Source organism: Chiloscyllium plagiosum, chromosome 1 (assembly GCF_004010195.1).
Source record: "Chiloscyllium plagiosum isolate BGI_BamShark_2017 chromosome 1, ASM401019v2, whole genome shotgun sequence".
NCBI lineage: Eukaryota > Metazoa > Chordata > Chondrichthyes > Orectolobiformes > Hemiscylliidae > Chiloscyllium > Chiloscyllium plagiosum.
Window position 1 is genome coordinate 138,733,276 of NC_057710.1, and position 25,054 is coordinate 138,758,329.

Consider the following 25,054-nt stretch of genomic DNA (forward strand, 5'->3'; position numbering starts at 1 on the left):
GGTCGAAGTCGGAGAGTGGTGGTAGATGGTAAATATTCAGCCTGGAGCCCAGTTACAAGTGGGGTTCTGCAGGGATCAGTTCTGGGTCCTCTGCTGTTTGTAATTTTTATTAATGACTTGGATGAGGGAGTCGAAGGGTGGGTCAGTAAATTTGCAGATGATATGAAGATTGGTGGAGTTGTGGATAGTGAGGAGGGCTCTTGTTGGCTGCAAAGGGACTTGGATATGATGCAGAGCTGGGCTGAGGTGTGGCAGATGGAGTTCAACCCTGTCAAGTGTGAGGTTGTTCATTTTGGAAGGACAAATAAGAATGTGGAATACAGGGTTAACGGTAGGGTTCTTAGTGTGGTGGAGGAACAGAGGGATCTTGGGGTCTATGTTCATAGGTCTTTGAAAGTTGCCACTCAGGTGGGTAGAGCTTGTAAGAAGGCCTATGGTGTATTAGCGTTCATTAGCAGAGGGATTGAATTCAAGAGTCGTGAAGTGATGTTGCAACTGTACAGGACTTTGGTTAGGCCACATTTGGAGTATTGTGTGCAGTTCTGGTCGCCTCACTTTAGGAAAGATGTGGAAGCTTTAGAGAGGGTGCAGAGGAGATTTACCAGGATGTTGCCTGGAATGGAGAATAGGTCGTATGAGGATAGATTGAGAGTGCTAGGCCTTTTCTCGTTGGAACGACGAAGGATGAGGGGTGACTTGATAGAGGTTTTGTCGGTTGCAAAGGGACTTAGATATGATGATCAGGGGAATAGATAGAGTAGACAGTCAGAGACATTTTCCCCTAGGTACAACAGAGTGTTACAAGGGGACATAAATTTAAGGTGAAGGGTGTTCTTTACTCAGCGAGTCGTGAGTTCATGGAATGCGCTGCCTGTGGGAGTGGTGGAGTCAGAATCTTTGGTGACCTTTAAGTGGCAATTGGATAGGTACATGGATGGGTGCTTAAGCTAGGACAAATGTTCGGCACAACATCGTGGGCCGAAGGGCCTGTTCTGTGCTGTATTGTTCTATGTTCTATGTTCTATATAAAAGGGACCTAAGGGGCAACGTTTTCATACAGAGGGTGGTGCACGAATGGAACGAGCTGCCAGAGGAAGTGGTGGAGGCTGGTACAATTACAACATTTTAAAAGGCACGTGGTTGGGTAAATGAATACGAAAGGTTGAGAGGGATATGAGCCAAGTGCTGGCAAATGGGACTAGAATAGTTTACGATATCTAGATTTGAGTGCTGCTGGAAAAGCCTTGCCTTTCACCCTAACAGGAACATACTGTGTCTGGACTCTCGGGATCTCATTTTTGAAGGCTACCCATTTACCAGCAGTCCCTTTACCTGCGAACATCTGCCCCTAATCAGCTTTTGGAAATTCTTGCTGAATACTGTCAAAATTGGCCTTCCTCCAATTTAGAAGTTCAACTTTTAGACCCAGCCTATCATTTTCCATCATTATTTTAAAACTAATAGAATTAAGGTCACTGGCCCCAAAGTGATCCCTTACTGATATCTCAGTCACCTGCCCTACCTTATTTCCCAAGAGTAGGTCAAGTTTTGTTTACATTCATATTCCCTTTTCTCTTGATCACTTTTTTTCGGACCTACTTTGCTGGGTTTGAAATTGCTCCTTATGAACATAGAACAGTATAGCACCGTACAGGCCCTTTGGCCCTCAATGTTGTGCTAACCTTTTATCCTACTCTAAGATCAAACTAACCTATATATCCTTATTTTACTGTCATCCTTGTGCCTATCCAACTTCAATGTTTCTAATGTATCCGATTCTACTACTGGCAGGGCATTCCACGCACCCACTACCCTCTGTGTAAAGAACCAACCTCTGACATCTCCCCTAAACCTTCCTCCAATCACCCAAAGTGATGCCCCCTCATGACAGCCATTTCCACCCTGGGAAAAAGTCTCTGGCTTTCCATTCTGTCTATGCCTCTCATAATCTTGTACACCTCTATGAAGACAAGTCTCGTCCTTCTTCACTCTAATGACAAAAGCCCTAGCTCCCTTGACAGATGACCTGACAGACAGACCAGGTTTATCAAATAAGCAGAGGTATAGATGGAGGTGATGGCAGTTGTCTTTTCCCCAAGATGAGGAATTTCAAGACCAGGGGACATATTTTTAAGGTAAGAGGGGAGAAATTTTAAAACAGACATTAAAGGTAAACATTTTACACAGACAATGGTTCACGTGTGGAACAAACCTTCTGAGGAAGTGGTGGATGCGGGTACAATTACAGTGTTTAAAAGACATGTAGATGGATGAGTAGGAATGGTTCAAAGGAATATAGGCCAGGAGCAGGCAGGTGGGACTAGTTTAGTTTAGGATTTTGTTTGGCATGGACTGGTTGGACCAAAGGGTCTGTTTCCATGCTGTATGATTCCTCAACCTTTCTTCATAATACATGCCCTCCAGTCTAGGCAGCATCCTGGTAAATCTTCTCTGCATTTTCCCTCAAGCTTCCACATCCTTTCTATAATGAGGCAATGAGAAATGAACACAATATTCCAAGTGAGGCCTAACCAGGGCTTCCTAGAGCTGCAGCATAACCTCGCGGCTCTTAAACTCAATTCTCCAGCTATTGAAAGCCAACACACCATACGCTTTCTTAACAACCCTATCAATTTGGGTGGCAACTTTGAGGGATCTATGGATGTGGACTCCAAGATTCCTCTGTGCCTCCACATTACTAAGAAGCCTGCCTTTAACCCTGTAATCGACAGTGAAATTCGACCTTCCAAAATGAATTATTTTAGATTAGATTACATTACATTACAGTGTGGAAACAGGCCCTTCGACCCAACAAGTCCACACCGACCCGCCGAAGCGAAACCCACCCATACCCCTACATTTACCCCTTACCTAAAACTATGGGCAATTTAGCATGGCCAATTCACCTGACCCTGCACATCTTTGGACTGTGGGAGGAAACCGGAGCACCCGGAGGAAACCCACGCAGACACGGGGAGAACATGCAAACTCCACACTGTCAGTCGCCTGAGGCGGGAATTGAACCCGGGTCTCAGGCGCTGTGAGGCAGCAGTGCTAACCACTGTTTATTTCACAATTTTCCAGGTTGAACTCCATCTGTCACTTCTCAGCCCAGTTCCGCAACCTGTCAATGTCCTGCTGCAACCTCCACACTATCCACAACTTCATCAATATTTGTGTCATCTGCAAACTTACAAACCCACGCTTGCACTTCCTCATCCAAGTCATTTATAAAAATCACAAAGAGCAGGGTTACCATTACTTAGTGCAGCCTGATGTTCCAATACAACTGCAACATACCACAAAACATGGAAAATACCCCAGGTATGTCTCCGGTGCACAGAAACAGGTTACCATTTTTCTTGCATCCTCATACACCACTTCCTTTGATCCAACACAATCTTGAATTTCTTCCATTAACTGTGGTTATTTACCCTTCCCTTTGTGTGTTTATGCCTTAGATGAATTATATCTGTTGTCAAACATGTAGTTTTTCTTTCAATACTAATTATTGCCTGCTTACCATCAAATGTTTTAGTGTACTTTCTCCATCCACTATAGCCAAGTTGTTCCTCATTCCTTCATAATTTATTTTCCTCAGACTTAATTTCTGAGATTGCTTTCAACCTTAATGTAAAATTCTACTGTGTTATGCTATTTCACATAGCTGCCTTTACAGCAAGATTATTAATTAGCCTTCTCACTACGCCCTGTCTCCAGTTAGCTCCTCAACACATTATTTTAGAAACTGATCTTGTGCACAATCCAGGAATTCATTCTCTATAGCACAAATGCTACTTTGGTTAACTCAATTTCTGAGTAAGTTGAAGTTGACTATTCATTACCCACGTTACATGGATCTCTAATTTCATGTTCGAGACCAGGCACAAATTCCCACTATAGTTTTACGACCATCAACATTTTGTGTATTCAAATCAGCAACATTTTCACATTCAGACAGGGTGCCTTTAATTCTGAGTTTTTAAAACTATTGACTATTCTGATCCTAATTGGTGTGTGCCAATGTTTCATCTGTCTTTTATTTTTGCTTCCTATTTCCCTTTACCACTTTTGCTTCCCTCAAATCTGAATTCCATCTTGGGTAGCCAGCCTCCTGACAATCTAGTTTAAACTCATTTCAGTAGCACTACTGTAATTCACTGCAAGGGTTAGTCCTGGTCCTGCAGCATGTACAGGTTCCATCTGCCCCACTCCCACTGCCATTGCCTCAGACATCTGATGGCCTCTTTCCTATAACAGTTCCCCAGCTGTATATTTAATTACTAAATGCTCACTGACATGTAAAACTAGGATCAATCCAAAGTCTACTGATTTAGAAATCCTGCTTTTCAATTTCTTTCTTAATTCCTTGAAATCAGGGTTCAAGACCTCATTCCACTTCTTACCTAAGACATTCACACCAACATGGACCAAGACCTCTGGCTATTCACCCTCCTCCAGAGTAATATTCTGCTCCCGTATCCTTGACCCTGGCAGGAAGGCAATATAGTGCCCTGGAGTCATGTCTACAACCACGTCTGCAAAAATGTCTGTCCGTTCCGGTAACTCATAAACCCCACCTCCCTTTATCACTACTGTTCCCTCTCCCTCCTTCCTCACCTTTTGCATGGTTGAATCATTCATGGTGCCATGTAGTTGATTATGACTGCATTCTTCTGAGGAATCAATGCTTTCATGACTATCTAAAGCAGAAAGCCAATTATCATGCAGGATCTCAGGACTCTGACACTACTTGTTTTGTTCTCTTGGGCAGCTTAACTCTTAACCTATGGGGCACCCACCTCTCTGAATTTGCACCCACATCACTGGCAAAGGCAGGACAGTAACTCCAGTTGCTGTTTGAGCTTCAAATGCCAGAGGTTAACCTTCTACATCTACATCCTGAACATGTGGACATTCAGGTCACTAGAAGCATCCATGACTTCACAGGCATAAATTCAAAGTGACTGAGCTGTCCTGCCTAATTAGACTTTGCTTACATAAACTGTAGTTTATTTTAGATTTTCTTATATTGACAGTTTTTTAGCCTTAACTAGTAATTAATGCTAATAATTAATACTAATAAACCTTGCAACTATAGTTAAAGCTTACTGATATTGATAAATCTAACTAAAATCTACCACACTTTCTTAATTTCAATAAACCATGTCCCAATTTAATAAAACTTAAACATCTTGCTATTAGTCTTGAATTACAGTATTTTGCAAAGTAAATGAGCTCAATACTCATTAGCCAATCACTTACCCAATTCCCTCTGCCATCATTCTATTATTTTTCTCTGAGTGTGGTCAGTCCACAAACACAAAGGGTCTCGTAGCCCCTCACTCCGTTTTCACTGCTCCTCCGGTCTCTCCCTTCTCATTACCGCTAACTCACATGTGCCCTGGATCTCTTCCCTCTCTTTCTCACTGCCTTTTGCATTTATATTCATATTCACTGCCTCTTGTGCTATCTTAAGTGTTCACCAGTTCTCTCTCCTGTCACTAGCCAGTGCTAACCAGGTCTCTAATTCTATGAGGCTGTCAAATATTTGAAGGGGATTGGAAGAAGAAATCCTTCTGTGCTGTAGAAAACAGACATTAAACGATAGTCATGGGAAATTTCAATTTGCCTCAAACTAACCGGCAAGGTGAAGTAAGGCAAGGAGTAAATGGAATAAACTCACAAGGCTAGAGAAACAGTATGCTGCCTGACCTGCTGCGCTTTTCCAGCAACACATTTCCATCTCTGATCTCCAGCATCTGCAGACCTCACTTTCTCCTCAAGGAGTAAATGGAATAAACTCACAAGGCTAGAGAAACAGTACAGGTCTGGCACATCTGTAAAGAGAGAAATAAAGTTAATGTTTTGAGTCTGGTATGACTCTTCTTTCATTCTTAAGAAAGGTCATGCTGATTTGCCACCAGACTTGATGCGATTCTCTGTGTTTCTTTCAGATTTCCAGCATCGCAGTTTTTTCCTTTTAAAGGAGTGAAGGGAATTAGATTTTTACAGTTCTTCACTCAAAGCAAAGAAGTCTAACAAGAAGACAATCACTGCAGAGCCTTGTAATAAATAAAGAATAGGAAGCCGAAACAGTCACATTGAATGCTATACAGTTAGGCTCAAGATTAGAATTGAGACTCAAAAAGACAGGATAAATACTAAGGTGATGGGTTAGAAAAGTTGAGTATATTTGGTCACAAAAAGGTGACAAAGAAAATCTTGGAAAGCAAAGAAACACAAAAGCTGGGGGAAATGTTTGAAAATAGAGTTCAAATGAAATATATTCCACTAAAAGCCAGAAATATGAAAACTATTTATAGCACACAACAGATGACAGAATAGCTAAAGAGAAAATTAAATATAAATATTAATTATTTAATTTATTTAAATTATTAAGACTATAAAATTACATAAAAAGGCCCAGACTTTCTGATCAGAATCTTAAAAACTATTTCCATCTCATCAGGGAGAACAAAATTCCATTTACCGTTCAAGGAGTTCCCAGTATGATTTACCGGTAAATTCCATTTATCATTCTAGTGTGATTCAGGAATCCGCACAATGAGGAATGAAGTGGATCAGTATCAAAACCATGTCCCTTTTTCATGATGATTCCTGCATTGTAACATGAGCAAAAGGTCATGAATCCAACTTCACAGCTACTATAACAATTTAAGTATAAAGTAAGTGAGGGGTTGAATGGGTAAGTGCTCAGAATACATTATGGGAGGGATCAGGATGAGACAGAAGTTGGAGGTTGCCAGGTTGGTTCTGGACATTCTTGATGAAGAGCTTATGGTTGAAATGTCGACTCTCCTGCTCCATGGTTGCTGCCTGACCGGCTGTGCTTTTCCAGCTCCACACCTTTTGACTCTGCAGAGTGTATGGGGGGGGGTGTCCTTGAGAGTCTGAGTGGGGGAAAGTCCAGTCAGGTCCATGTTAGGAAAGGGGTTTACAGTAGTGTGTGAGGGGATTCAGGTCTCAAGGGAGCTTAATGCACAAGTTCAAGAAAGAGAAGGTCTCAAGTGTCCATCAGGGGGTCGCAGGTAGGGTCACAGGGTGTGAGTGGTGATGGTGGTGGAGGGGCTAATGTCAGGGTCCATGAATCAGGGCAAAGATCAGGGGAAGTTGGGGAGGGGGTGTTGGGTCCAGAGATGGGACATCGAGTCTGAGGGTGAATCAGGGTCAGTTCATAACTGCTGGGTCGGGAAGCGGTGGTTGGGAGCAGGGATGTCCATGGGGATTTAAAAGGAGGCTCTGCAGAGAGTCAAGGAGTGAATTTAATAATTCCCCAAGTCAAAGCAGGTTTAATCCTCTTGGCTAAGCCTGGCTAGTTAATGAATGAGCAAGGCAGTTACAACCATCCACAGTCTCCAACTCAGATTCTAAGTTGGGGGAATTTTGAGAGGGTTCTAGAATGCTGGGTAATTGCCCATCAGAAGTCTCTACTTCAGGGCAATTGTGTTGGGTCTTCGTCGTTCTGACGCACAACTCCTATCTACACTGTTGTAACAATTATCTTCTGAACAAAAATTCCAGATCATTATTCTCTATGGAGACAAATAGCTCAAGGAAAATTGAAGTAGGGATAGGGTCAGTAAAAGTTGAACAAGATAAATTTCCTGGTAAAGACCAAAATAGTAGGCACATTGAATAACTTCATGTCTTAGCTTTCAAAATCTGAGATAACAAATATTACATTAGGAGAGTTTAAAAAGAATATTGATACAGATTGAATAAAACTAGATTTAGATAGTATGCATCCATGCATACTGAAGAATAGCAAGGAGGGGAGAGCAAAAACTCCATTTTAGGTACAACATTTATAAGATCCACACAAAAGGGAATAGTGCCAGAGTACTATGGTCAGCTAATGTTGTTATTCCAATCTGTACAAGGAGAGAGATAGAATTAAATCTGAGGACTACAGACCAACCAGCTTCACAGCAATGATAATATTATTAATTGAATTTTTGAATAGGTGATCAGTCATAGATGAGAAGATGTAGTTGATGTAGTTTATATGGATTTTGGCAAAGCCTTTGACAAGGTCCTACACAGGAGACCAAATGCATATGGGATACAGGGTGATTTGATAAAGTGGATTCAAAATTGGCTCAGTTCTAGGAGACAGTGGGTGATGACAGAAGGCTGCTTTAGTGACTGGAAGCCAATGTCCAGTGGTATATCACAGGGGTCTGTGCTCGATCTCCTATTATTTGTCATTTACATAAATGATAGAGATGACTGTGTGGGGGATTGAGTTAGTAAATTTGTGGATGACACAGAGATTGGTCAGATGGTTAACAGTGAGATTGACTGTCTTGGGCTACAAGAAGATACCAGTGGGATTATCAAATGGGCTGATTAGTGGCAGATAGCATTCAATGCTGAAAAGTGAGAGGTAAAACCCTCTGGAAGGAGCAAATTGACAAGAAAGTTTTCAATTATCGGCATGACACTAGAAAGTTTATGGAACAAAATGACCCTGTCCATAGATCTCTGAAGGTGTAAGGCCATGTTAGAAGAGTGGTAAAAAAAGGCATAGGGGATACTTGCCTTTATCAACCGAGGCATTCATTACAAAAAAAACAGGAAAGTCATGTTGGAGTTGTATAGAACTTTGGCGAGACCACAGCTAAAGGACTGTGTGCAGTTCTGGTCATCACATAACAAGAGGGATGTGATTGAACTGGAGGAAGTGCAGAGGAAATGCACCAGGATGCTGCCTGGGATGGAAAATTTAAGATATAAGGAAAGATTGGATAGGCTTGGGTTGTTTTCATTAGAATATAGAACATAGAAAAGTACAGCACAGAACAGGCCCTTCAGCCCACGATGTTGCGCTGAGGATTATTCCTAAGCTAAAATAAAATAACCTAACCTACGCACCCCTCAATTCACTGCTGTCCATGTGCATGTCCAACAGTCAGTTAAATGTCCCTAAAGGCTCTGCTTCCATTCCATGAATTCACAACTCTCTGCATAAAGAACCTTCCTCTGACCTCCCCTCTGTACCTTTCTCCTAATATCTTAAAACTATGACCCCCTCGTGCCAGTCAATCCTGCCCTGGGGAAAAGTCTCTGGCTGTTGATTTTATCCATGCCTCTCATTACCTTGTATACCTTGATCAGGTCACCTCTCTATAGGGAGAAAAGTCCAAGTTTAGTCAACCTCTCTTCCTAAGACAAGCCCTCCAGTCCAGATAGCACCCTGGTAAATCTTCTTTGCATCCTCTCCAAAGCCTCCATATCTTTCCTATAATAGGGCAACCAGAACTGGACACAATATTCCAAGTATGGTCTCACCAAGGTTTTGTAGAGCTGCAGGAAAACCTCGCAGCTCTTTAAACTCGATCCCCTGTTAACGAAAGCCAAAACACCATATGCTTTCTTAACAACACTATCCACTTGGGTGGCAACTTTGAGGGATTGGAGCAGAGAAGGCTAAGGGATGATCTGATTGAGGTGTAAACATTCTGAGGAGCATGAATTGTGTGAATAAGGAGCAGATGTTGCCATTTAGTTGAAGGGTCAGTCATGAGGAAACACAGGTTCAAGGTGGGGGCAGGAGGTATAGGGGAGTTGGGAGGAAAAACATTTTTACCCAGAGAGTGGTGGCAGTCTGGAATGTACTGCCTGGGATGGAGGTAGAGCTGAGTTGCCTCCCATCCTTTAAAAGCTACCTGAATGAGCATTTGGCATATCATAACATTAAAAACTATGAGCCAAGTGCTGGTAAATAGGACTTAAGTTGAAGGTTAGGTGTTTCTCACATGTCAGTGCAGACTTGATGGGTCAAAGGACCTTACCTTCCTGTGAGATATAGTATTATGATTCACTTTATCAACTCACTCACCAGCGCACTATATTTACTACACCACATTTACATTCATTCATTCATAAAACCATGTTTTGTAGTGTATTTAACTATTACAAGATAAACTAAACTAACACATCCCTTACAATCCATTACTACTCCTTTACACCTTTCAATTCTTATCAGCCCCATCCTGCAAGCAGTGTTCAGAGTTGTCTCTATATCAAAGGCTACCCCTGAATAAGTGTCAATACTGTAATCTACTCAGAACAATGCTATCACTGCCATTGTGTCTCCACAACTCACTTGAACTATGAAAAGATTACCAGATTTATCAGCTCTTAATAACCATCTCTTGGGACCTGGATAGATTGCAGAACATTAAGCAGTTTCCTCCACTAGCGTATACTATTTAAATATATATTAAATAGGGCCACAAATCCCTTAAACCATCTCCTGCTTCCCCAGGACAGATGTCACATGCAAACTGTTGTGTACAATAGATACAACTATGTAACAGCATAGTGCAAAAATGTTAATGTATGTAAGAACTGTGTATAAAGTGGCTCCTGTAAAACCTGTACTTTGGATTCCATCACTGCCTTGAACTGTGATCTTGCAGATGCTCAATAAATAGGCCATTTTTGCCACTCACTGATCTCAGTCATTACTGAACACGATCCCACAACAACAACTGATGTTACGATAACTAGCCCATGGTTACCTTTTCCCCCCCTTTCCTTCCCTTTTGGAATAAGCATGTTACATTGGATGGTTTCCAATCTTCTGGGACTATTGTAAAATTTAAGAATTCTTGAAAGATTATTACCAGTGTATGCACCATCTCTGTAGCTATGACCTTTAAAGTATTAGAATGCAATCCATCAGGTCCAGAGGACATATCAGATTTTAATGCCCTCAGTTTCCCTAGAACGTTTTCTCTAGTGATAGTTATTGTGTAACTTTCCCCCTCCATTTTAGCCCATTTATTAATTATGTTTGAATGCTAATAATCCTTTACTGTGAAGACTGATGTAAAGTATTTGTTCAAATCCTCTGCAAATTCTTCCCCATTATTATTTCCACTGCCTCATTCTTTAACAGCCAAATGTTCTCTGTTGCTTCTATCTTATTTTTTATATATTTGAAAAAGTTCTTACATTTTCTCTTTATGTTACTAGCTAATTTGCCTTCATAATTTGTTTTCTCCCTGTGTTTTTTTTAAGTCATATTGTATTAACTTTTAAAATTTTCCCAATCCTCTGAATTACCACTAATCTTTGTATCATTGTACGATTTTTCTTTCAATTTGATACTGTCCTTAACTTCTCTAGTTGACCATGATTGGTTATTTATCTTCCTAGAATCCTTTTTCCTCACTGGGATATATCTTTCCTATGAATCATGAACTATGTTTTGTGTATCTACCATTGCTCATCAACTGTTTTCTGCTAAACTCCTTTCCAGTCTATTCCAGCCAACTGTACCATCACTTCCATGTAATGACATTTATTTATGTTGATTACAATTCGTTCTGACCCAAGATTCTCACTCTCTAACTGAATGCTAAATTCTTCCATTTTGTAGTCACTGTTCCTGAGGGTTTTTTTTACTCTGAGATCATTCATTAAACCTGCCTCAGTGCATATAATCAGATCTCAACAGCCTTATTCCTGGTTGGATCCACAAATATTGTTTTAGCAATCTCTATGAATTGTTCGCTATAAGTCCTTTGGTCAATTTGAATTTTCCAATCTGCAAAAAGATTAAAGTCACCTGTGATTAGTAAACACCATTGCTTTTATACATACCATTGCTGTTATCAGGTATGTTTCTGCATACGGAACATCTGCTGTTAAAGGGGCTATACACTATTCCTTTTGGTGGTTTTTGGGCTGTACATGGCCGTCTCTCGGCCCTGTGTGGCCTCAGCATGAACTTTCAGTCTTGAGGTAATTCTTTGAAGTACAGTCCCACCGTGACCAAGCACTTAAGAGTGCAACGTCTGAACTTTATTTCTTTATTTTCTACTTAAAACTAAGGTGGTGTCATTGTACTATAATGTTTAACTTTTAACTTAGCTCTTTTTTTTCTACCTTGTTCTCAAGATTCTGTACCTAAATACTTGTACCTAAGATGGAGCTTTGTGTGGTAACATTATGCACTTGAGTATGTGACAATAAAATCAAAATCAAATCAAATCCCACCAGTGGCTCCTTCCCCTTATTATTTCTCATCTCCACCTTTACAGATTCAACATCATCTGATCTACAATAATTTCTTAGTAACATCACCAATTCTATTTTGAACTAACAAAAATCACCCACCACCCTTCCTTTCCTACCTACCCTTTTGGAAGGTCACATAATCATTAATGTTTAGTTCCCAACTTTGATCCCCATGTATCTATACCTCTGAAATGGCTACAAGATTATACCCATTAACCCCTATTTATGCCACTAATTTGTCTATTTTGTTTTGAATGCTTTATGCATCCAAGTAAGGAGCCATTAATTTTGCCTTATTACCATTTTGCTCCCCCTTTATTCCAAGTCACCTTTCTTCTATGCCTGTGCACTCTATCAATTCCTCTCCCTCTCTTGGTACCATTGTCAAAATAAGGCAAAGTTGCCCTGAAATTCCTTTGATTTGCTTGCCTATATTTCCTTCCCCTTGAATCTTCTCCACTTTAACCCCACCCCTCCGAAAAAAACATACCCCATCTACTTAATTTAAAGACAGCCCTAGATATTCATTTACTAGGCCAATGGCATTTGCATATCTGTAGCAGATATTGCTGGGAAACAGCTTGAAACTTTCTTTTGCTGTTTATGTTAAGAGCCTCCTAAACTGCCTTATATGTAGCATTGTTCTTCTTCCTATTGTGTAATAAAGTGGCTTTCTGTTGTTAAAGAACATTAGTAATCTCATGTGTATGAATATATTCAATGACCAAATACTATGTAACCAACCATAAAAATTAAACATTTGACCCATCAAGTCAGGCTTCATTCTGGGATCTGACTTGTCTAGTGGTGGCATCAGCTAGGATCATAACAAAACTGAAATAGAAGTAATGGTAGATCATCTCGAGGCATAAATAAGTCAGAATGGATTCTGAAATTCTGAAATCATTAACCTGATTGAATTCTTTAAAGTTCTCACAAAGAAAATAATGCCATTGATTGCAAATATGTAGAGTCCTGAAAGGCCGGTGCTAAGGCAACATGCAGAAGGCTTGTAATAAATGGTATAGCGAGTAGAATTAAAACACAAACGGCTAAATTGATGCACATTGGCTAAAAAAAAACTTAAAGATGTGAAGAATAGCTTGTCAGATTGGATGAAAATGGAAAGAGTGGCCTACAAGATCCATTGCTGTTATTTACAATATTCACCAATAATTCAGACATAAACAAGAAACGTAAATTAAAATTTTCACTTAATTCCAAACTGGGTGTACAGTTAATATTGGGGAGCAATGTATCATAATCTACAAAGACTGGGCAGTTAAGTAACATGAGGCATCAAGAGCGTGGTGCTAGAAAAGCACAGCTGGTCAGGCAGCATCTGAGGAGCAGGAGAATCGACGTTTCAAGCATAAACTCTTCATCAGGAATGAGGGAGTTAAGTACCTCAAGACAACACAACCAAAGTCGGACATTCTTCTAAGGTATGGGTTACTCTGGTAGTCATTTCTGGTATGGCCTGCAAGGCATTTTGTGTAAAGCATCCATGTGCCTTTCTACGCTGAGTTTGTAACAGGTATGGGAGCAGAAGTGGCAGTACCTCAGGATCTGCAGCACCCCAAGAAATGGAACAAAGACTGCAGAGAGGGCAAACTCTCTCCCATAATGCTTCTGTTGTATTTCAACTTGTCTCTGCCGTGCTCCTTGAAAGTGACACAAGACTTTCTGGATGGCCAGTCAATGGTTCAGTATCTCCTCGCACATGCCTATCAGCATTCTCCCACATGCCACGCTATCTGGGTGCCTATCTGAGTCCTGAGCAGCAGAATTCACCTGCAACATTGTCCTCCTGTCAGTTGACCTACAAACCATTCTTCATTATTGTTCTGACTGCCCAATGTTTGTGCCCAATGACTTACTGCATGCTGCTTCCTCAAGTCTCAGGTGGCAGCTCCTCTTCTTCAGTTGTTTTGTATTCCTCTCACCTCTGTCCCTACACGAGCTGGGCAGGCAGAATTTTTGCATCTGACAGTTGACCATAAGAAAAGGAAGATTTAAGTTGAAGGGTGGGGAATAGAAAAGAAACAAGAGATCTGTAATCATACCTTTTGAAGCTTGTTTATAGTGTCAGACAGCAGGGTGAAGGCAAGCTGGAAGTTGGGAAAACTGGCAAATGCCATCATACTGAGTGTTCTGACTGAAGGCAGATTCACAACCCCTGCCAGTCCTATGATGCAGAGAAGCATCTTCTTCATAGGACTGAGAATAAGCAGGCATCCTTAGCCTCTGCAAGTTTCTCTCTTGTGTTGTGTGCAGTCTTGTTCTGCAAGAGAGAAGGAGAAATGTCAGTGAGTGTATTGCCCTGTGTTTGAGTGATGTACTTGCCATGGCTAAATATCTGGAGATAGGTGGAGGTAAGGTTGGCAGCATTAGCAGGGAGGAGGCCTGTATGGATGAATGGAGTATCACGATTTTATGCAGGAATCCTGAGGGTGAGGCATTGGTGTGTGGGGCATTGAGCTGGTTGATCTGAGGAATGGTGTTGTCATATGGAGATACAATGACCATGATGATCTTCGTGAATGCACTAGACCTCTTGTTGCACAACTGCCAGGGGTGCAGATGGTGGGAATTGTTGTCCATGGCTACTTGCCCCCAATCCTTTCTGATGGTTATGGTCTCCTGCAGTTACATAGCATCTCTCCACCCACTCACATCCACCTCTAGGACCCCCCTCCATGACCCTGGAGTCCTGTTTCCTTGTTAAGAAAGCTGCAATAGTAAAGTGCAGCAGCCTCCTATCCTACAATGCAACCTCGTAAAGGGGCAGAGTTCCTTTATGAATCCAAAGGTTGTCTGAATTATGTTGTTGTGAACATTTGTCTTCATAATCCATTGAATTGAATCTTTGGATGAGTGCCATGCCTCTAGGAATTCCCTGGCTGTTCTCTGTTTGACTTGTCCTATAATAATAGTATTGTCCCAGTCGAATTCATGTTGCTTGTCATCTGTGTGTGTGGCTACTAAGGATAGCTGGTTGTGTCATTTCGTGGCTAGTCACGACTGGGACAACACTATTATTATAGGACAAGCCAAACAGAGAACAGCTAGGGAATTCCTAGAGGCATGGCACTCATCCACAGGTATAATCAAAAAGCACATCGACCTGGACCCAATATACCGACCACTGCAACGGTCAGCTGGAACTGACAACCGGAAGCGGCAGATTCAAACCACTATAAATGCCGCAGGAAACATCACAGAAGCGCTTCACAGGAGGCTCCCAAGCACTGAGGATGTCACCTAGACAGGGGAGGAAATGTCTGCAACACAAATTCCCAGCTCGGCGAACAGAACCACAACAATGAGCACCCGAGCTACAAATCTTCTCACAAACTTTGATTACAAAAATGAAGCAATTGTTTGTAAAACTGTAAACAGATGAGGGTTATTACACACCTTGTTTATTTAATAAGAACAGAGTTACCCTTTTATCCTTAATGTATTTGTAAAATCTCTCTGGAGTCTCATTAACCTTATTTGTCAAAAATATCTCATCTCCTTTTTGCCCTCCTGATTTTGCTCTGAAGTAAACTCCTACTGCGTTGAAACCATTCTAGGGACTCGCTTAATATTTGCTGTCTATATCTGACATATGCTTCCTTCTTTTCCTTGACCAAAACCTCAATTTCTCTAGTCATCTGGTATTCCCTAGACCTACTAGCCTTGCACTTCACCCTAACAGGAACTCTTGTTGTCTCACTTTTGAAGGCTTCCCATTTTCCAGCTGTCCTTTTACCTATGAATATCTGTCCCCAATCAACTTTTGAAAGTTCTTGCCTCATACCATCAAAATTAGCCTTCGTCCAATTTAGAACTTTACCTTTTAGATCCGGTCTATTCTTTCCCATCACTATTTTAAAAACAATAGAATTATGGTCGCCGGTCCCAAAGTGCTCCCCCACTGACACCTCAGTCACCTGCCCTGCCTTATCTCCCAAGAGTTGGTCAAGTTTTGCAGCTTCTCTAGTAGGTCCATCCACACACTGAATCAGAAAATTTTCTTGTACACACCTAACAAATTCTTCTCCTTAACACTATGGCGGTCCCAGTCCAAGTTTGGAAAGTTAAAATCTCCAATCATAACCACCCTATTATTCTTACAGATAACGAGATCCCCTTACAAATTTGTTTCTCAATTTCCTGCTGACTACTTGGTGGGGGGGGGGGGGGGGGGATGGTCTATAGTGCAATCCGAATAAAATTATCATCCCTTTCCTATTTCTCAGTTCCATCCAAATAACTTCTCTACACGTATTCCAGTTACAAAAAATAAACATTTAGACAGATCATAATGTACACAGCAAAAGGAAACATTCAGCAAATTTCTATACATTCACCAGGCATGACTTTCTCTATTCCTATGTCTCCCTGAGATGCACACATACTGGATACCTCTTTAGTTTTTCCTAACTGAACTTCAAGAAAAGCCCTGTCTACTGAAACTGCAACAACAGTCTACAGGGTTCTTTCAAGATCTGAAAACTTGAAATGCCACAAAATAAACTGTCCTTCTGCTGGTATGAAACGATTTTTCTCAACTGAAACCTGATTGTGACCTCTGGTCTGCCTTCCTGGATGACAATATTCTTTAAATTTGGTAAACATTTGGCAATGAACTCCACAGGTATCAGATCGAGTCATTTAAGTCACATGTTTCCTTGGAAATTATTTTTTAATTCACTGTTCAAAAATTACTTTAAAAAAATCTTCTTGACAGGACTAAAACCCAGTTATCTTTATGTTGAAATCCAAATTGCCGTAGGAAGTATTGTCAATGTTCCTCACAGCATTTACATTCTTGGTAAAGTATGGTGACCAGAATTGGACACAATACTCCAGTTCTGTTCTAATCATAGCTATGTCAATGATCAGCATAATGTCCCTGCCTTTGTACTCATTACCACTGGTTAAGAAGCTCAAGATTCCAAATGATCTACTTACCTCTCCCACAGTGGCTGAGAGTTCATGGGTGGTGAACCGCACCTACAGCAGAACAGGAACTGGATACCAATTATAATCCATTGCTTTTAACTAGTTCCCATGTGATTCCAATTAAAATATGAAGTGCCAGGATCATGCAGGGGGAGATAGTGACCATGCAGGGGGAGAAGATTTTCAGGGTGGCATGGTGGCTCAGTGATCAGCACTGCTGCCTCACAGCATCAGGCACACAGGTTTGATTCCAGCCTTGGGTGATAGACTGTATGGAATTTGCATGTTCTCCCTGTGTCTATGTAGGCTTCCTCCCACAGTCCAAAGATGTGCAGGTTAGGTGGATTGGCCATGCTAAATTGCCCATAATGCCGAAGGATGTGCAGGCTAGATGGATCAGCCTTGAGAAACACAGGGTTACAGGATAGAGTGGAGGGGGTGGTCACGGTGGAATGATCTTTGGAGGGTTGGTGTGGACTCAGTGGGCTGAATGGCCTGCTTCCAAAATGTAGGGATTCTGTGGTGAAACATACTGTCCCCAGTCAAGGCAAAAGCTATCAGTAGGCTGTAAAAGAGCCCCTGGTCAACAAGGGAGCAACTTTGTGCCTAACTCCATTACCATTAACAAAGGTACCATGACTGTCTACAAATTTAAGTTTCACTTGGAAATATTTCACGTTACGTTGGTTTCACTTAATGCATGTTTATCATACAATATTGAATGATCAATTCAATTCAATGAATCATCAACTCATCCTTGTTGCTTGTTGACACTATCTATAAAAGAGAATTCAAGATGCTCATGCTTGATGGTTACAGCAGGGTTAGGGACACTTTTACAAAGAATTTTGAATTAAGTTATTTTCTGCTTTTGTATTCAGTTTATATTAAATAGTCATAGTAGTGTTCATTGTAATATTTGCAAGTCTGAAGGCCTGGATAAACATGTAGATTCAACTGCCTAACACTTCTATGCATTTGGACATTGTCCAAATTCACCATTAGGCAGGATTATTGAACTGTAGTGGGTGAATCAAAAGCCCTGTAAGAACTCTGGTCATTTAATCACTAAGATGTAACCCATTTAGCCCGAAATGACATCACATTTTAAATCTAATAATAGAGTCACAGAGATGTACAGCACGGAAAAAGGCCCTTCTGTCCAACTCGTCCATGCTGACCAAATATCCTAACTGAACTTGACAGCATTTGACCCATATCATTCTAAACACTTCCTATTTATGTATCCATCCAAATACCTTTTAAATGTTATAATTGTATCATCCTCCATGACTCTGGCAGCTCATTCCATTTATGTACCATCCTTGGCATGAAAATGTTGCCCCTCAGGTCCCTTTTAAATTGTTCCCCTCTCACCTTAAACCTATGCCCTCTAGTTTTGGACTCCCCCACTCTTCAAAAAAGACCTTGGCTATTCACCCTATGCACATCCCTCATGATTTATAAAGTCACCCATCCGATGCTCCAGGGAAAAATGCGCCAGCCTATTCAGCCTCTCCCTATAGCTCAAATCCTCCTATCCTATCAACATTCTTGTAAATCATTTCTGAATTCTTTCAAGTTTAACAACATCTTTCCTATAGCAGGGAGACCAGAATTAAACACAGGATTCTAGACACAGTATTCTAGAAGTGTCCTAATCAATATCCTGTACAGCTGCAAAATTACCTCCCAACTCCTATAGTCAATGTACTGACCAATGAAGGCAAGCATGCCAAAAGGCTTCTTCATCACCCTACCTGTAACTCCACCTTCAAGGAAATATGCACTTACACCACTAGGTCTCTTTATTTGGCAACACTCACCAGGGTCCTACATTAACTGTATTACCTCTGCCCTGATCTGCCTTAACAAATGCAACACCTCACATGTATCTAAATTAAACTCCATCTGCCACTCCTTGACCCATTGGCCCATCTGATCAGGGTCCCATTGTTCTCTGAGGTGACCTTCTTCATTGTCCACTACACCTCCAATTTTGGTGTCATCCACAAACTTACTAACCATACCTCCTATATTCACATCCAAAACATTTATATAAATGACAAAAAGCAGTTTTCTGAACTTGACAGACTTTTCCCATGATAACCTTCAATGCCCTGAATGCCAGGTCCTTCCCGCTTCACACTTTCCTAAACCATCTTCTATCCTCTCTTTGATCTTCCTTTACTCCTCTAGGCCTCTGAATGTACTGTGTAAGAACGTGCCACAGGGCAACATGCAGCTCAATCTGCCTCAAACATGCTGCTTTAACCCACCATCAGGCAAGTGAGATTTCAACTCCTGCCTTATTGAAACCCATGCTGCCATGATTCCCACTTCTGCATCCCTCATGAAATCCACATACCCACAACCCAAATATGTCTTGGTCAACATGCATGCATATTCAAAATCAGAAACTGATCATCTCATTGCTGCTTGATGACCCTGTATTATGAGAAAATTTCAAAATACCTGAACCCATGAAAAGTGCTATAGACTGGCATCGCAATCAACATCATTTAACTTTAAACAATTACTTTCCGTGGATAATATTTTCATGATTGACAACAGTGAAAGAGCCATGTAATTCAATAACTTATGATAAACATGCAATAAGTGAAACCAATGTAATGTGAAAGAGAACATTTAATATGATTCCTGTTCAAATATTTCTCCATTTATTTTAAGCGGTTATTTCATAATCTGTTAATCCCTGACAGGAGTTTGTTTCACATAGCTACTACTCTATGGTAGCAAATTCCTAGAATTTGTTATTCCCCTTGAGGCTTATTGTTTTTTATTTGGTTTCTCAATTGCTATATTAACTGTCCAAGTTAAAAATTTTGCTGAATGCTACATAATTAAAATTGCAAACTGGTTCAAATAACTGATTTGTCCTTCTGCAAACTGTTCCTGTGGAAACAAGTTCAGTTTTGTGAACATTTCTTTATAATTCAGAGTCACGTTAATGCCAACAGTGTCCAGTCTTCATCTCTGATCCTGCTTCAATGTAACAGTAGTCTTTCAAATGTACTATCCCTTAACAACACATGATATGGAGCATTACCAATTATAAATGTTAACCCTACAAATACAGGATACAATCACTACTTTTTTTTAAATTTAAAAAATATGTTCATGGGATATGGGTGTCACGGACTGGACCAGTGTTTATTATGCATAACCACTCAGACATCAGTTAAGAGATGGCTGTAATGCTGTGGGCCTGGATTCACATATAGGCTATACCAGATAAGGATGGTGGATAAACTTCCGAAAAGTACATTAGCGAACCAGATAGGCTCCTGACGTTTGTCACAGTATGCGTTCCGGGAAACAACCCATAAATCAGACTCCTGCATCACGGAGGCACTTGGGACAAACCTCAACAAGTACTATTGCATCTCTCTCCAGACCTTCTTTGCAGAAGCACATTAAATAAGATGTATGATACTCTCCTCACCAGTGCAGTCACTTCAAGGGCTGTGTGTAGGCATGCATAAAAGATCTCACAGGTCTTCTCACTACTAGCTAAGCTATGCCTTGGTGCTTGTTGCAGAGTTCTGGTGATAAGGCATTCTGCTCAATGGCTTTGACAGTCTGCCCAGGATCCACCCTCTCCTTTTCGTACAGGGTTCTAAGTGCTTTTTTTTCAAAAATAAATTCTGTTCTTGTGCCATCTAAGCAGAACAGAACAAGCAGAAACTATGACGCTGTGTATCATTTGGTCTCCATCAGAAGTTGACTGTCCCAATATACTTTCCCATTAGTCAAATCTGAGACAATGCCGTTATTATACTGGTCAGTCAACGAGCCAGGATTTCATTTTCTTAACTCCTTTCAAAAACTGAATTGGATGCATAACTCAAAAGGGGGAAAGCTTTCAAATTGTTGGGAAAGAGCAAGGGAATGAGAATAGTGGGGTGGTTCTTTCAAAGAGCTGGCACTGACATGATAAGCTGAATGGCAGGCTGTGAGAATGGGAGGAGTCTTCCAAGGAGGAAGATGAGGACATTGAGTAGGAGGACCATTACCCTCAACGTGATAGAACACTGCAGCATCAGACTCAATTAGCCAGACAGACTTCATTAGCAGGCAGTTGTGAGCTGCATGCACTGATCACTCAAACTATAACTTTGTTATTGGTCAAAAGACAAGCAGTCCCTATGTTCCCAGAGGTACACTACATGAATATTCTGTTCATTTGTTTATTGCTTGCTTCTGGTGTAGCTGAATAAAATTGAATGTGTTTAGTCATTTGAAGAATTTCAAGTATATAATGATCCCACATTAAACAAACAGAGGGTGTTAGCCACACTGGGCACTGCGGAAGGAGTAGAATTCCATTAGAAACACAAATAACAGGAGTAGGCAACTCAGCCTATCAAGGCTGCCCCACCATTCAGTATGAGCATGGCTGATCGAACACTTCAATACCTTTCACCCACCCCTTCTTCATAACCCTGTACACTATGAGAAATCTATCTATTTCTACTTTAAACATCTTTAAAGACTGAGATTCCACAGCTCTCTTGTATTCAGGAATTTCAAAGATTTACAATTCTGAGTTTAAAAAAATCTCATCCTGGACCTAAATGTCATCTCATTAGTTTTAAATTCTACCCCCTTGATTCTGGACTCCTGAACCAAGGAATCACCATACCTGCATCTATTCTCTCAATTCTTTTAGATGAAATCACCTCCTATAACTCCAGAGAATACAGGCCCACATTATGCAATCTTTCTTGATAGGACAATCCCACTAGCTGAAAAACAATTGTATTGTAAACGGTCCATTTGCTGCTAAGATAAGAAAAAGTTGGATTCTCATTGTTATCTGGATGCAAGGTTAATATATTTCATGTTGTCAAAGGGAAAGGGGCAGAGGGATCTGTTTCTGAGATCAGGCTAATGACAGGCTTCCTTAAAATCAATTAATATCTCAGACAGTCGGCAGTTTTGCATGGTCAGCAGAGAGAAAAGGCTGCTTGACTTTGTGAGCTAGAGCCAGATGGGGAAAATGGGGTTCTCTAGTCAAAAAGATGCATTCTACAGCTATCTAAGGATTCCAGGAGATTTGTCTAAACAAATTTCATTGCTGGAGTGGATAAAACATCTCCCTGACAACAGAGAAAAACATCTGGAGATGGTCACTCAAAGTTAATCCTTGGTAAAATGAGATATGGAAACCCGACAGAAATCGGGATTAACTGTGGACTGTTTGCTAAAAGGTCTGTAATTCCAGGGAGAGTGAAATGGGTGATGATTGTACAAGAAAACACACATTTCTGTGATTTAGAATCATAGAGATGTACAGCACGGAAACATACCCTTCGGTCCAACCCGTCCACGCCGACCAGGTATCCCAACCCAATCTAGTTCCACCTGGCAGCACCCAGCCCATATCCCTTCCTATTCATACACCCATCCAGATGATTTTTAAATATTGCCATTGCACTACCCTTCACCACTTCCTCTGGCAGCTCATTCCATACATGTACCACCCTTTGAGTGAAAGCGTTGTCCCTTAGGTCTCTTTTTTTATCTTTCCCCTCTCACTCTAAACCTATGCCTTCTAGTTCTGGACTCCCCTACTCCAGGGAAAAGACTTTGCCTATTTACCCTATCCAGGCCCCTCATATATTTGTAAACGTCTATCAGGTCACCCCTCAGCCTCCGATGCTCCAGGGAAAACAGCCCTAGCCTATTCAACCTCTCCCCATAGCTCAAATCTTCCAACCCTGACAACATCTTTACAGCTCTTTTCTGAACCGTTTCAAGTTTCACAACATCTTTCCGATAGGAAGGAGACCAGAATTGCACACAATATTCCAACAGTGGCCTAACCAATGTCCTGTACAGTCACAACATGACCTCCCAACTCCTGTACTCAATACTCTGACTAATAAAGGAAAGCATACCAAACGCCTTCTTCACTATCCTATCTACCTGTGACTCCACTTTCAAGGGGCTATGAACTTGCACTCCAAGGTCTCTTTGTTCAGCAACACTCCATAGGACCTTACCATTAAGTGTATAAGTCCTGCTAAGATTTGCTTTCCCAAAATGCAGCAGCTCGCATTTATCTAAATTAAACTCCATCTGCCACTTCTCAGCCCATTGGCCCACCTGATTAAGATCCCTTGTAATCTGAGGTAACCTTCTTCGCAGTCCACTGCACCTCCAATTTTGGTGTCATCTGCAAATTTACTAACTATACCTCTCATGCTCACATCCAAATCATTTATATAAATGATGACAAGCAGTGGACCCAGCACTGATCCTTGTGGCACTCCACTGGTCACAGGCCTCCAGTCTGAAAAACAACCCTCAATAGTATAATTTTTATTGATTTGTTACAGTAAGACTTTAAAATGTTGAAATCTTTCCATGTCTTTCAGCTAGAAACTGGAAGCTTGAATTTCTTTTTAAAACTTACTGTATTGTGATTAAAACACATACAAAGCCTCACTTTCTGCGAAAATGATTCTGGAAAACTACAAACAACACTGAATCTAATACTTCTCCTTCATTATTCTCTAATTTTAAAATAACAATTTTTTAGAACTGAGATTGTGGAAAATACCCAGCTTAAGAGACAATGGCTATATTTAATAATTTTTTATAAAGGTTTATGTTATAATGATGCTACATGAAATACATCAGAGGGGCTGAGACCTAAGTTTATATTATTAATTATAACATTGAGAAAGCATAAAACAGAGGACAGAAATTTCCCACGGTGAAAAGAAAATCTATTTTACCTCTCTATATCTATATCACCAAAGCTATCTCATGACTAACACTGGCAGATGATTCGGAATGCATCGCTTGCCAGTTTTAGAGACTCAATTTGGGATGAAGAAAAGTCTTAAAATGGAATGAAAAATTAAACTCATAAGAAACATTGAAACAAGCACAAAAGTTGTGCAGAGTACAAAGCACAACATCAAAAATGAATTACACTCTGGTCATGGGAACACTGGTAGGCATGTTTGGTAGTCAGCATGATTAGATCAATTTTCACTGACTGTATTGTGTCAGATCTCTAGGGCTGAGAAATAAAGATTTTTTTTTAAATGAGTAAGGGAACACATTGTTCAAAAGTTAACTAGTCCCTAATTGTAATTATGGTATATCATAAAATCACTGAAGATTGCAGTCTTTTTCATTTACCTAAAAGAACAAAACTCCCAGCTTCTGAATTGAACATTCCATCATTCAGCTGTATTCTGAAAATTTGCTTCCACCAAGCTTCTGTTCTAAAATGGGAGCCTCCTTCAATTGAATGATAAAAGCAGCATGTTACTTATGTTTCCAACATAGGTTATATGATCTTCAGACTGCCGACTCAGCTACATTCTAACAGTAAAGGAAATGCTAACTGGCCTCAGGACCTTTGAGCTAGCAAGAGGACAATCCGCCCAGATTCTCCTCCACCTGAGTGCTAATGAATCCATTTTAAATTAATAGACACAATCAGGCTTCATTGCATGCCCATGCCAGCATTCTACCTGCACCACCCAACCCGTGCCCCACTTCTTCCATTGCTGTCTGGTCCTCATGCTCCTGCAGCAGATTCAGAATGTCTGCTGTTTTGTGATCCCTGCTGTCCTGTGGACAGTGTGAAATCCTGAAAGATATGCACGCACCCTCTCTAGGCTCACACTTGACACAGGAGACAAGGACCACAAATTCAACTGGGACAACAACAATAGGACAGGCCAAACAGAGGACAGGCAGAAAATTTCTAGAGGCATGGCACTCATCCACGGACTCCATCAATAAACACACTGACCTAGACCCTACATACTGATCACTACAAGGTACAACCGGAACTGACAATTTGATACAGCGGGAATTAAACCAAATAAATTCCAACCGACACAGTACACAGGAAACTCCACAGCACTGAGGATGTCACTGAGAAAGGGACTAAACGTCTGCAAACCAACTTCCCAGCTCAGCAAACATACTCAGTCCAATGTAACAAACCATATCATGTTGGTTAAGATAAGTGCATCATATACTGTGACTTATT

General features: G+C 40.8%; 1 long non-coding RNA gene across 1 annotated transcript in view; it reads right to left on the reverse strand.

Annotated features, from left to right (window-relative positions):
* Window positions 1-6,432: 6,432 nt before the first annotated feature.
* LOC122555871 overlaps window positions 6,433-25,054 on the reverse strand; it is a 35,426-nt gene continuing 16,804 nt past the window's right edge. Inside the window, exons 2-3 of the long non-coding RNA XR_006313382.1 lie at window positions 14,121-14,338; window positions 6,433-6,621 (exon numbers count right to left, since the gene is read on the reverse strand). This is a non-coding gene — a long non-coding RNA (uncharacterized LOC122555871). The remainder of the gene's footprint in view (window positions 6,622-14,120; window positions 14,339-25,054) is intronic.